Source organism: Monodelphis domestica, chromosome 5 (genome assembly GCF_027887165.1).
Source record: "Monodelphis domestica isolate mMonDom1 chromosome 5, mMonDom1.pri, whole genome shotgun sequence".
Lineage (NCBI taxonomy): Eukaryota > Metazoa > Chordata > Mammalia > Didelphimorphia > Didelphidae > Monodelphis > Monodelphis domestica.
The window spans coordinates 312468951-312480344 of NC_077231.1; the positions used below are offsets into that span (position 1 = coordinate 312468951).

The 11394-nt window shown below is 43.9% G+C and overlaps 1 long non-coding RNA gene across 1 annotated transcript; it reads right to left on the minus strand.

Moving 5' to 3' along the window:
* Positions 1-1736: 1736 nt before the first annotated feature.
* On the minus strand, positions 1737-3022 carry LOC103097015 (uncharacterized). Its single transcript, XR_473697.3, has 2 exons — positions 2323-3022; positions 1737-2132 (listed from the first exon to the last, which is right to left on the minus strand). It is a non-coding gene; the product is annotated as an uncharacterized LOC103097015 (long non-coding RNA).
* Between the last annotated feature and the right edge of the window lie 8372 nt (positions 3023-11394).

Sequence of the window (11394 nt, forward strand, 5' to 3'; positions counted from 1 at the left end):
TTTTCTTGGCAAAGATACTAGTATTACAAACAAACTATCAAACAATTATTTTAGAGCCAAAAAATGATAACAAAATTAATCTGGAAGAACAAATGGCCAAGAATATCAAGGCAATCAATGACACTGCCGTGGTTTGCCATTTCCTCCTCCAGTTCATTTTACAGAAGAGGAAACTAAGGCAAACAGGGGTAAGTGACTTGTCCAGGGTCACAGAGCTAGTATCTGCAACCACCCAGCACTCTAGCCACTGCCCCATCTAGCTGACTTAAAAAAAAAACAAACCAAAAAACAAAACACCTTACCTTCCATACTATATTGGCTCCAAGGCAGAAGAGTAGTGAGGGCAAAGTGACTTGCCCAGGGTCACATAGCTAGGAAGTGTCTGAGATCACATTTGAACCCAGAACTTCTTATCTTTAGGTCTGGCTCTCAATTTACTGAGTTACCTAGTTCCCCCCCCACACACACACACACCTAACTGATTTTTGACAGTCCTCCAAATATCTACGACAGCAATGGCATCCCTTCTAAGCTTTCACTTCTTCAAATGAAACATCCCCAGTTCTTTCCATGATTTCCATGTGACATGAACTTGAGGCCCTCTTTCATCCTGGCTACCCTTCTTTGGATGCCTTCCAGCTTATCCACGTGGCCTCAGAACTGAACACAGGGCTCTAGGGCACAAGCAGACTAGCATCTCCTTCGCTTTACAGAAGATGCCGATCTTGATGCTGCCTAAGAATGAGAGCTTTTTGGCTGCCACATCCCACTCTTGACTCCTACTGAGCTTGCAGCTTGGTAAACCCCCCACATCCTCTTCACACAAACTGTTGTCTAGCCTTGCCTCCCCCATTCTGTACTTGTGAATTCCATTTTCTGGAATGAAGTGAAAGGCTTTTAATTTCTCTCTACCGAATTTCAAAGGATGGCAGATTTAGAGCCGAAAAAGACCCAAGAGTCCTCGGTCTCCACCACCACCACCATCATCATCACAGTGATAATAGCTTCCCTTTATAAAACACTTTGAGGATCACAGCGTCGCAGCTCTAGGGTTAGGCAGGACACTAGTAGCCATCCAATCCAGTCTCCTGGTTTAACAAAAGAGGAAACTGAGGGCCAGAGAGATTGGCTCTCCCAAGTTCATACTGGCAATGGGTCAGAGGCTTGCACTTATTCTTTCATGTAATCCCCATGTGAGAAAGGCAGGGTGGTGCTGTGGATGGACCAGGAGTGAGAATGCCCGGCTCAAGCTGTGCCCCTAACACTTGCTATCTGTGTGCCCACAGGCAAGTCATTGACCTCTCTGAACCCCAGGCGCCTGTCTGAGTTCTCTGTTACTGGTGTGTCCCTAGGGTAGCCTCAGAAGGCTTTCTTCCTGGCAGCTCTTTTTATGATTGGGGTGAGAATCTTGCACTGATCACAGGCACAGACCCTGGACTGGTGGTGAAAACTGCATCTAATTTGATCGAGTCCATCATTCTAGGCTGTCCAGAGCCTTCTGGCTCCTCATTCCATCACCCAGGGTTTTGCTTTCTATTGTATTAAGAAAATAGAGACAAAAGGAACTCCACTGCTCAGCTCCAAGGGAACGATGATGGTGGTGGATGAGAGCTCCTTTCAGGGCACTGTCCATCATTCATTCATTCATTCATTCATTCATTCATTCAATCACTCACTCAGTGAATCTTTAAGTTTCTGCATCGGGCTAGATATGGAGAAAGGAAACCAACCCTTGCCCTGGTGGAGTTTCCATTCTATTGTGGTGGGGATGGAGGGAGGAGGCTATGGCATGAGCACAAATTGGAAAGATGGTATATATGCAAAGGGGAGTGTCCACTCCAAGCATGGGAAGACTTCCCCAGCAGAGAGGGCAGACGAGGACAATTTGTTCCAGTGGTCGTGAAGATGCCCGACGCAGGAGCTAGAGAGTGCTTAGAGCCTGCTCAGACATGAAAGAAGCCAAGGCCATCCCCTGCATCCCGGGCCATTGCAAGTCATGCTGACTTTTGTCTTCTACTGGACTTTGCTGACTCTGGAGGAGAGAGCGAGGCTGAAGACGTTGGGCAACTCTGCCTCATTGAAACCCAGCTCACATGCAAGTCAAGACCTCACCGCGTGGCACCAGGGATGCTCTAGAAAACAAAGGATGAGCAACAGCTACAGTACAAAATGCTTAATGGAGGAGTCACTGGGGAAGCAGGGAGTCAGGATCAGCTTGCTGGGAAGCTGGGGCTGCGAAGGCTTTCAGGACAATTACACAGCCAAAAGCCCCAGACCTCCTCTAATGGATTTTCACTAAAAAGTATGTTTCCTCAGACTTACAGTTAGCAGTGGAAGCCTCCATGGTTAGGGATTCAATTGCACTGGAAAGCTGCCAAGCTCATCTTCCTTCTCTGAAGTCAGGCTCAGCAAAAAGGCCATCCCAGCCTCTCCAGGAAAGATTTGCTCCTTTGGGACCCTCCATCCACTGGCCAGAGCTAATGGACTGTCCTGTCTCGTTTCCTGACACTCGGGTCAAATGGGCTAATGGTCAAGCGAGTCACTGGTGGCGCTCAGAAGCTGTCCCTTTCTGAGGCTGGCAAGGCTCTGCTTTAGCTGAGTTCAAAACAGAGGACAGGAGAGCTCCCAGGCATGACATACTTGTTCCACAGCCATAGATCTACACCTCACTGGACTTCCAGAACTTGGCACTAGAAATCAGTTTCCTTTATTCTTTGTGCTGGGAGGGGCAGCATGGCAGAGAGGGACAGTCTCGAACTCAGAATGACCTGATTCAAGTCCTGCCACTGATCCCTATTAGCTTGTTCCCATGGCCAAGGCATTTCATGTGTCAGGATTAAAAGATGCTCATAGTACAGCGCCTGGCACAGATTGTTGTTGTTGTTTATGATGCTACTGCTGCTGCTGCTGCTGCTGCTGTTGCTGTTGTTGTTGTTGCTGTTGTTGTTGCTGCTGTTGCTGCTGCTGTTGTTGTTGTTGCTGCTATTGTTGTTGCTGCTGTCGCTGCTACTGCTATTGTTGATGTTGTTGTGTTGTTGTTGTTTAGTTGTCTCAGCTATGTCCAACTCTTCCTGACCCCATTTGGGCTTTTCTTGGCAAAGATACTGGAGTGGTTGGCCATTTCCTTCTCCAGTTCATTTCACAGATGAGGAAATTGAGGCCAACAGGGCAAAGAGACTTGCCCAGGATCAGGTGCTTAATAAATGCTTATTCCTTTCAACCTTCCTCAGTGCCTCAGGCAACTTTCTCAAATTCTAAGTTGACAAAGACTTGTCAGTCTGTATCAGTGGAGGGAGGTTCATGCTGGGAGTTCCCCCACACTAATGAAATTGCATGCCAGGAGAGAATAATTTTTTCTAAAAGGATTCACAGGTTTAGCTCCATCTCCCTTAGCCCCAGGCGCTGAGGTCTAAATAGGCAAAGATTACGTGGTCTGGCAGAAGGCAGAATTAGAAAGCAGTCTTACACTTGGAACTTTGTGGTATGCTACAAAATTCCGCTTCACAGGGCAGGATGGCACAATGGAAAGAACATTCAAACTCAGGTCAAGGTTCTACCACTTGCTATTGGCTTTGGAATAAGTAGTTTCACTTCTTTGACTCAGTTTCCCACCATTTAGAAGAAGATCACACCACCAGGAGCACACACAGATTCAGGAGAAACCTCAGAGGGCATCTAGTCCAAGTTCCTTAGGTCACCAATGAGGAAAGTGGCTCAGAAAGGCTGGGACTCACGGTCACACAGACAATAAACCCCAGGGTTCCCTTTGAACACAGAGCCTCTGCCTGATCCCAGTGATCTCTGATATCCCTTCCAACTCTAATATGCCTTTTAGGATTTCGTTCTTCCCAATTACTTCATTATTTACTTTGAGGCAGCAAGGTGGTGCAGTGGATAGAGTACTGGACAAGAACTCAGGAAGACTTAAGTTAAAATTCAGCCTAGAAAAATTGAGAGGTGGCTCAGTGGGTAGAGAGCCAGTCCTGGATTCAAATCTGGCCTCAGACACTTCTTAGCTGTGTGATCTCAGGCAAGTCACCTAACTCCAGTTGCTTAGTCCTTACCACTCTTCTCCCTTGGAAAAGATACTTAGTATTGACTAAGGCAGAAGGTAAGGTTTTAAAAACTTAATTAATTGGGTACAATTTAGCCTGGATTCTTACTAGCTGTAAGTGATCCTAGGCTACTTACTCAATCTCGGCCTCAGTTTCTCCATCTGTAAAACAGGGATACTAACAGCATTTTCCTCCCAAGTTTGTTTTGAGTATAAAATGCAACGGTATTTGTAAAAGTATGCAAGCATTTAAGCACGGTACAATGGTAGCCATTGGCATCATACTTGTATAAATTCAGTATTTACTTCTCTGTGTAAATAAATGTTGTTCCTCACTCCATCCCAGTAGAAGGGAAGCTCTTTGAGGGGACAGACTGCTTCACTTGTTTATCTATCTTCTCCTTTTAGTTCAGTGACTGGCATAGAAGAGGCATTCCTGCTGACTCACTGGCTCCCATCCGCACCCTTAGGAAGAGGCTAGGCTCCTTGAAAATAGCCCAACGCCTAGCACATGGCAGGAGTTTGATAAATTCTGGTTGCCTCAAATGTTGTTGTTTTTTGATAATGCAGGTTTGAGCATGGACCGACGCCCTGGAATTTATGGTTTAGAGGCTCGAACTCTCCCTTTTACCCTCGGGATTGATCTGAAGATTCATGGTCTCTGAGCTGGAAGACAGATTGAAGTCACTCTTTCAAGAGAGCAGACTGAGAGGAAGGAGCAAGGACCGTAGGAGCTGAGCATCAGCCCCAGCAGCAATAGAGAGACAGCAGCATCCTTTGCTCTGCCTAAGACTTAGTAAGTCAAGCTGGGAAAAAAAATGGCACAAGGGAGAAAGATAAAACTGAGAGGAGAGCCAAGATGCTCTCAGGACAGGAAAAGCTGAATGTGAGGCATGAAGCCCTTACAGGTATCTTGTAGCAAAGAACTCATACTGAAGGTCCTAGGTATAATCACCTCTTTAAAGGACCGAGGGACATTCGAAAGGTCTACTCTGTCCCAAATTTCTCCTCATTGGAGATATTGGATATGGCTATCCAATAACAGGGACTATAAGATGCTCATGTTTTTTACTTAAGTACTTCTCATATTCTGATTTTGTATTAAATAGAAAGAAGCCAGGAATTAGCTGGAAATACACAAAATTTAAATGAGAACAGAGAGTAAAAACCTCTTTGAGTGTTAGCAATTTCCCTAACTGGGGGCCCTGAGCTATTATGATTTTATTGATGACTCTTTTGAAACCCTTGCCTTTCATCTTGGAATCAATACTGTGTATTGGCTCCAAGGCAGAAGAGTGGTAAGGGCTAGGCAATGGGGGTTAAGTGACTTGCCCAGGGTCACACAGATAGGAAGTGGCTGAGGCCAGATTTGAACCCAGGACCTCCCATCTCCAGGCCTGCCCCTCTATCCAGTGAGCCACCTACATCCCTCCATTGCTAACTTTTTAACTGATATAAACTAGATTCAATAGCAGGAAAGAGATCTATGTATACCCAAAAGCCATTATATAGCTCCCAGAATTAAAGTAAGATAATTATTGTAACAGGATGTGGTTGATTAAGTCTGCAGCCTCTAGAAATAAGAAATGAAGAGAAGCAGGGTAGAGATAGGATGATATAGGTGAGATTCATTTAGAAGGGGGACAGGAACAAAAGGAATTGGATAACCTGTGATCCAAATTGTAGATAGATAGACAGACAGACAGACAGAGAGATGGATATAAATGAAATAGATACATGGATGGATAGACATAGATAGAAGAGATAGATGGGTAGGTAGATAGATTTGTCTAGATACATATATGTAATATCTAGATCTAGATCTGTCGCTATAGATCTTGATCTCAACTTAGACATAGATATTGTTCAAGTATCTGCCCTAGTGGGCTAGTACTGTATCTCATACATATCTTACATTCCCCAGACCTCTTAGCACAGTGCTGAGCCCACAAGAAGTCCTTAATAAACACTGGTTCATTGAGAACTGCCTAACAATCCTACTTATTAACATTTTAGAGCTGAAATTCTGAAAATAAATAAATGAGGGCTTCTGTTGCCCAGAAGCCTTCAAGTCTAACGCATACCTGAAAATGAACCCCACATACCACATTCTTGACAAAAGGTCATCCAGCCTCAGACCTAATACTTTAAAAAATGGAGAACTCACTACCTATCAAGGCAGCCCATTTTCTACATTGTTCTTGGTTCTGCCTTCTAGGGCCAAACAGAAAAAGTTTAATTTTTCTTCCAGGTGACAGTTCTGCAAATATTTGAGTACATTCCCTCCCTCCCCACCCACCCCAATTTTACCTTTTACAATCAGAAAATACCAAGTTCCTTTAGCTAGTCATCAGACAACACAGACACGTCCATTCTCCATTTTGATTGCCCTTCTCTGGACACTTTCCAACTTAATGATTTCCCTAAACTATACTTACAGGAACTGAACACAATAGTTTAGCTGTGATCTGAACGAACGGGGCTGGGTATAGAGGGAATGCCACTTCCTTATTGTTACACCTCTTTTTATGTATACGTGTAATCCACGGAAACCCTCAGATCATTTTCAGATGAATTGCTTTCTATCTTCTCTTATCTTATAAAGCTGATGTTAAAAAACAAAAAAGCAAACATAGTTCAAGGCTCTATATTTGTCTCTTTTCCAGAGTGGTTTGGGTTGTCTGAGGAAGCGGCAGGTGCCCCCTCATCAGAGGTCTTTAAACAGTTATGGGACGAGTACCTGCCAGTTAGATGGTAGAAGATTATCAGACTAGATGGCCGATGAGATCACTTCCTACTTTACAATTCTGAATTAACTCACATGTATTATTACTCTTATTATATTATATAAGATGATAATGATGAAAACTTTATTAAGTACAAGGATGAGGATGTTACACCAAGATCCCTTTCCTCAAAGAGCTTAGAATCCAGTAAAAGGGTTAGGACAAATGAATAAAACAATACAATTTGAGGAGAGCCACTAGGGAGCCTAAGGGAGATATTTCCTGATGGGATACTGTGTCATCAAAACCAGGGAAATACTTGGGGGATGGATTTATGCTCCTCTCAGCACCGCTACCTGGGGATGTGGTACAGGAACTGAACCCACTCGTTATCCTTATGCAATAAAACCAAATTGTACATAGGACAAAGGAATGAGTAGTGTCAAGGGAGGTGATAGAGGACATGTTTTTTGCTGTAAAAGTAGATTAAAATTTAGTCAATGAATGTGCAAGGGAGCAGTGTTAGGAGAACCTGATCCCCAAATCTTGGAACTTGAGAAAAGGCAATATTCCTAGCAGATATCAGATCTTTTGAATGATAGAATATTGTGACCCTGAGGCATTATATGATAAGATAAAATCAGACCCGGTTAGATTAGATCCTAAGAGCCTTCCTTTCTGTACCCCTAAACCATAGAACATCAGAACTAGAAAGAATTTCCAGACCATCTTGTCATATCTCTCCATTTAACGGACAAAGAAACTGAAGTACAAAGAAGGGGAAGTCATACAGTAATTGGTCCACATGTTTCCATAGGTACGGCCATGAAATATCTCTTGTCTTCCAATTAGATTTGGAAAATCTTGTCAGTAGCAACTGAGACTCATGGCATGTATTTTAGATATTGCTTTAGTTGCTGTCAATCCATCTTTGATGACTCAGTCCAGCGATTTTAGAAAACATAAGGATTTGTGTTGAATTTGAACTGACTAGAGTGGGATATTCTATTAAAAAAACATTGATTTGGTCTCTGATTTCTTTATTGATTTTCAAAGCTAGGGGCAGGGTAGGACATTTAATCAAACTAGTGTAAGAGAGGAATTTATCCAATATATGCAAGGACAAATCTCTGACAGAAATCAGCTGCAGAGAGGGGAGGGGAGGTGCAGGAAGAAAAAACTCAAGATTCCAGTGAGAGAACAGAAGCTAGGAGAACTCCAACTGCACTTCTTCAGCTGGGAGCCAGAGAGAAGGGGCAGATCTCCTAAATGGGGAGGAAGCTTGGGTCTCTCTGGAGATCAACTGCTTTCCCTTTGAACCCCTGGATACCTCTCATTCAGCTTAACAATAGCAGTCAGAGCCATCTGAGGATATTGTGGACTGGGAACTGGAAGGAAGTCATTCACAGAGAAATCCTCTCTCCAAAGATATATTATCCATCTCTCTCCAATACTCAAGCTAGTTAGCTCAGGAGTAGGGGCCAAACCAGCAGCTGGCTGGAAGAGGGGTCAAGGCAAAGAGTCTGAACCCTGAAACCTTGGTGGGGGGGAGTCAGTCTTCCAGAGAGGACAAGTCAATAGGGCTTCCTGCTCACCCACTTCCCTTACCTGACACCCTTACCTCTCCCTTCTCTGTGTGAACCCAAATAAAGTGTCTACTACTTCGAATCAGGTCTGGCTAGTTCCTGGGGCTAGAAAAGGGGGCTGAAGATTTGGGGAGAATCATACCTCTCCCCAAAAAGGAGGGTTAGTTCAGGATCCCAGGGATCCAAACAACCAGACCCAAAGAGCCACCATTTCTCCTGGGTTTTGGAGTAATCCAAGGTTTGGGGGGGTAGGGGCAGTGGCAGTGGCAGTTGATGTATCTGAAGGATCCAGAGGCTGAAGAATCCACTCTGCCTCTCAACAATAGCTGGGACCAAAAAGGAGGTAGGGTGTCTTCTTACCAAAGCTTATCCCTCTAGCTATTATACCCTATCTCCCAGAACCATTCTCTAAAGAGACACTTCCTCTCTTAGGGAGACAAGAATGGGCTACCTTCCCCAGAGGGAAGGAAGGAGAAGGTTAATCTTCCCCCTCTTCATTCTCTCAACTCTTTCTCTCTCTCCCTCCATTTCCCCACAGATCATACATTACACAAGCAACTAGTCTTTAAAAAGAATTTTTTAAAAAACTACATTTCAAGTGCTGTGCATAGTGGTGAAGAAATAATGGCAAAAGGGAAACAATTCCTGACCTCAATGAGCTTACATTCAGATTGTAGGGAGAGGGGAAGCAAGAGATACAATATTTACACAAAGCAGCAAAACATCTTTAGGAGGGAGTGGATACCCACATTGAAAAGAACACTGAATTTGTATTCAAAAGACCTGGGTTCAAGTCTTGCCTCTACCATTTATTATCAGCATAAACTTGGACAAGTTATAAGGGTTGCCTCTTAAGGTCTCAGTTGCCTCAGTAAAATGAGGAGGTGAATCTTCAACGTCTTTTTTCACTGCAAAACAATGAACCTATGATCTCATGCCAACAAACAGGGAAATCAGAAAAGGTTTCTCAAAGAAAGAGGCACTTGAGTAATAAGGAAGTTGGCGATTGTAAGAGGCATAGGTTAGGTGGAAAGAATGGGGACAGCCTAGGCAAAAACATGGAGGTTAGAGATTGAATGTAGGGATCAGAGAACAGCAAGTAAGCCAGTTTCATTGGAACAGGGAGTACATTTAATCAATTAGCACGGCCCATTCCACTTTTGGTGCAGAGTTCAATTTCAGTCTAGAGTTTTTATCTAAGCAACGTACAAAATAATTGTGATTATACTTCAGGAATAGAAAGAACATGAACGGATCATTGGATTTTCTCTCCATTTCTGGATAGGCTGGTGCCTGAGGCTTCCTCCATAAATGGGTTCCTAGTCTATTTTCGCGGCTCTCTAGGGAAGGAGATTCCAAGATCTCAGTTCCAGGCAGCTGATATTTATGTCTTCCCTCTCAATAAGTTCTTGCTTACAGTGAATTTAAATTCCTTCTGCCAAGTTAGACTCTAGGGACACCCAAATTGTAGGGCAAGCAGCTGAGGCAGCAAAACAGGAGGGGACTCACAGATGGGAGATAAGTCCACATTTTCTGGACTTATCAAAGGAGCATTGAAACACACCTTTGAGGCAAATGTAGGCATGTGGTAGGCAGTCAGAGACTGGTCTCAAAAGGAAGAGTCAGAGTGTCGGAGAGGAGAAAGAGGGTTCTATGGGGAGGGGGAGCAAATCTCAATAGGACAGAGTGGGAGACAGATGGTGGAAGCAGTGATAATAATAACTAACATTTTGATATTGTTTTAAAGCTAACAGGAGGTAATATTAAATTCTGGGAAGCTGGCCTCAGAGTCATAAAAACCTCAGTTAAAATCCTGTCTCTGGCATATACTACCCATGTGACTCTGGTCAAGTCACTTCAATTCTCTAGTTTCTAGTCATCTCTCTAAGACCTCAACCTGCTTGGGTAGAGGGAGTTTCCTCATCCTGGAGTTCCCCGTATTAAAGAAATCAGAGGTCCAATGCCAAGGGACCCTTAAAGTCAACAAAGAAGATTCCATTAGAGCTTTACAACAACCCTTGAGGAAGAATGATTAATCCCATTTTACAGGTGAGGAAACCAAGGCTCAAAAAAGGTTCAATGACTTGGCCAGGGTCATGAAGTTAGTAAGATCATGAAAAATTCTTTGAAAGTCTGAATGTGCCATGTGTATACATGCATATGTGTGTGTGTGTGTGTGTGTGTGTGTGTGTGTGTGTGTGTGTGTGTGTGTGTGTGTGTTATTATGATTAAGACATCATGATGCCTGGGTGTGACCAAGCGTTTGAGGACCAGTTTATGAGCAGGTCTTGATGAGGAAAGCTGGAGAAAGCAGGAGCTAGGGTAGACATAGACTGACCCATTCCACCTGTGACTTGAGCCCTGAGACACACAGAGTGCCAGGTTAGTGATTATGTCTGTGGAATGGGTTTGGGGGTCAGGGTGTGTTCTAGGGAAGGGATGGAGAGTGCCCTCTGATGAAGGATACCCACAGGCAGAGAGTAATGAGAAAACAGATGGGGCAGATGTCTTTTTGCTTCTTCAATGAAATATAAACTCCTCTTTTGGCTTTCAAAACCCTCTGTAGTGGGCTCTGGACTACCTTTTCTGACTCAGTTTCTACTATTTCCATTCTAGCATTCTATGGTCCAGGCAAAGTGGATCATTCTTTCTCAACTTGACATTCCACCTACTTGCTCTCTTCCTTTGAAGAGGCTGCCCTTTCCCCTCTATCTAGTCCCCAGCTTGGACTATTTCCCTTCCTCACCTGTGACCCTTAGCATACTTTCCTCCTTTTAATACTCACTCAAGGTGACCCCTTCACTGTCCATGCATCAATCAATTAAGCAGCGAGCACTGATTGAACACTGGGCTGGATTGACTTTGAGACTCTGTGAAGTGCCTTCAATTAATTGTCAGTGTCTCCCATTAAGGCAGACGAATCCTAGACCTGTGTGCATGTCTCTAACCTCTTTCTTGAACTCCTTTCTAGAGTCATCAACTTCCTCTTGGACATTTCAAACTGGATGCCCCATAGACATTTCACCCT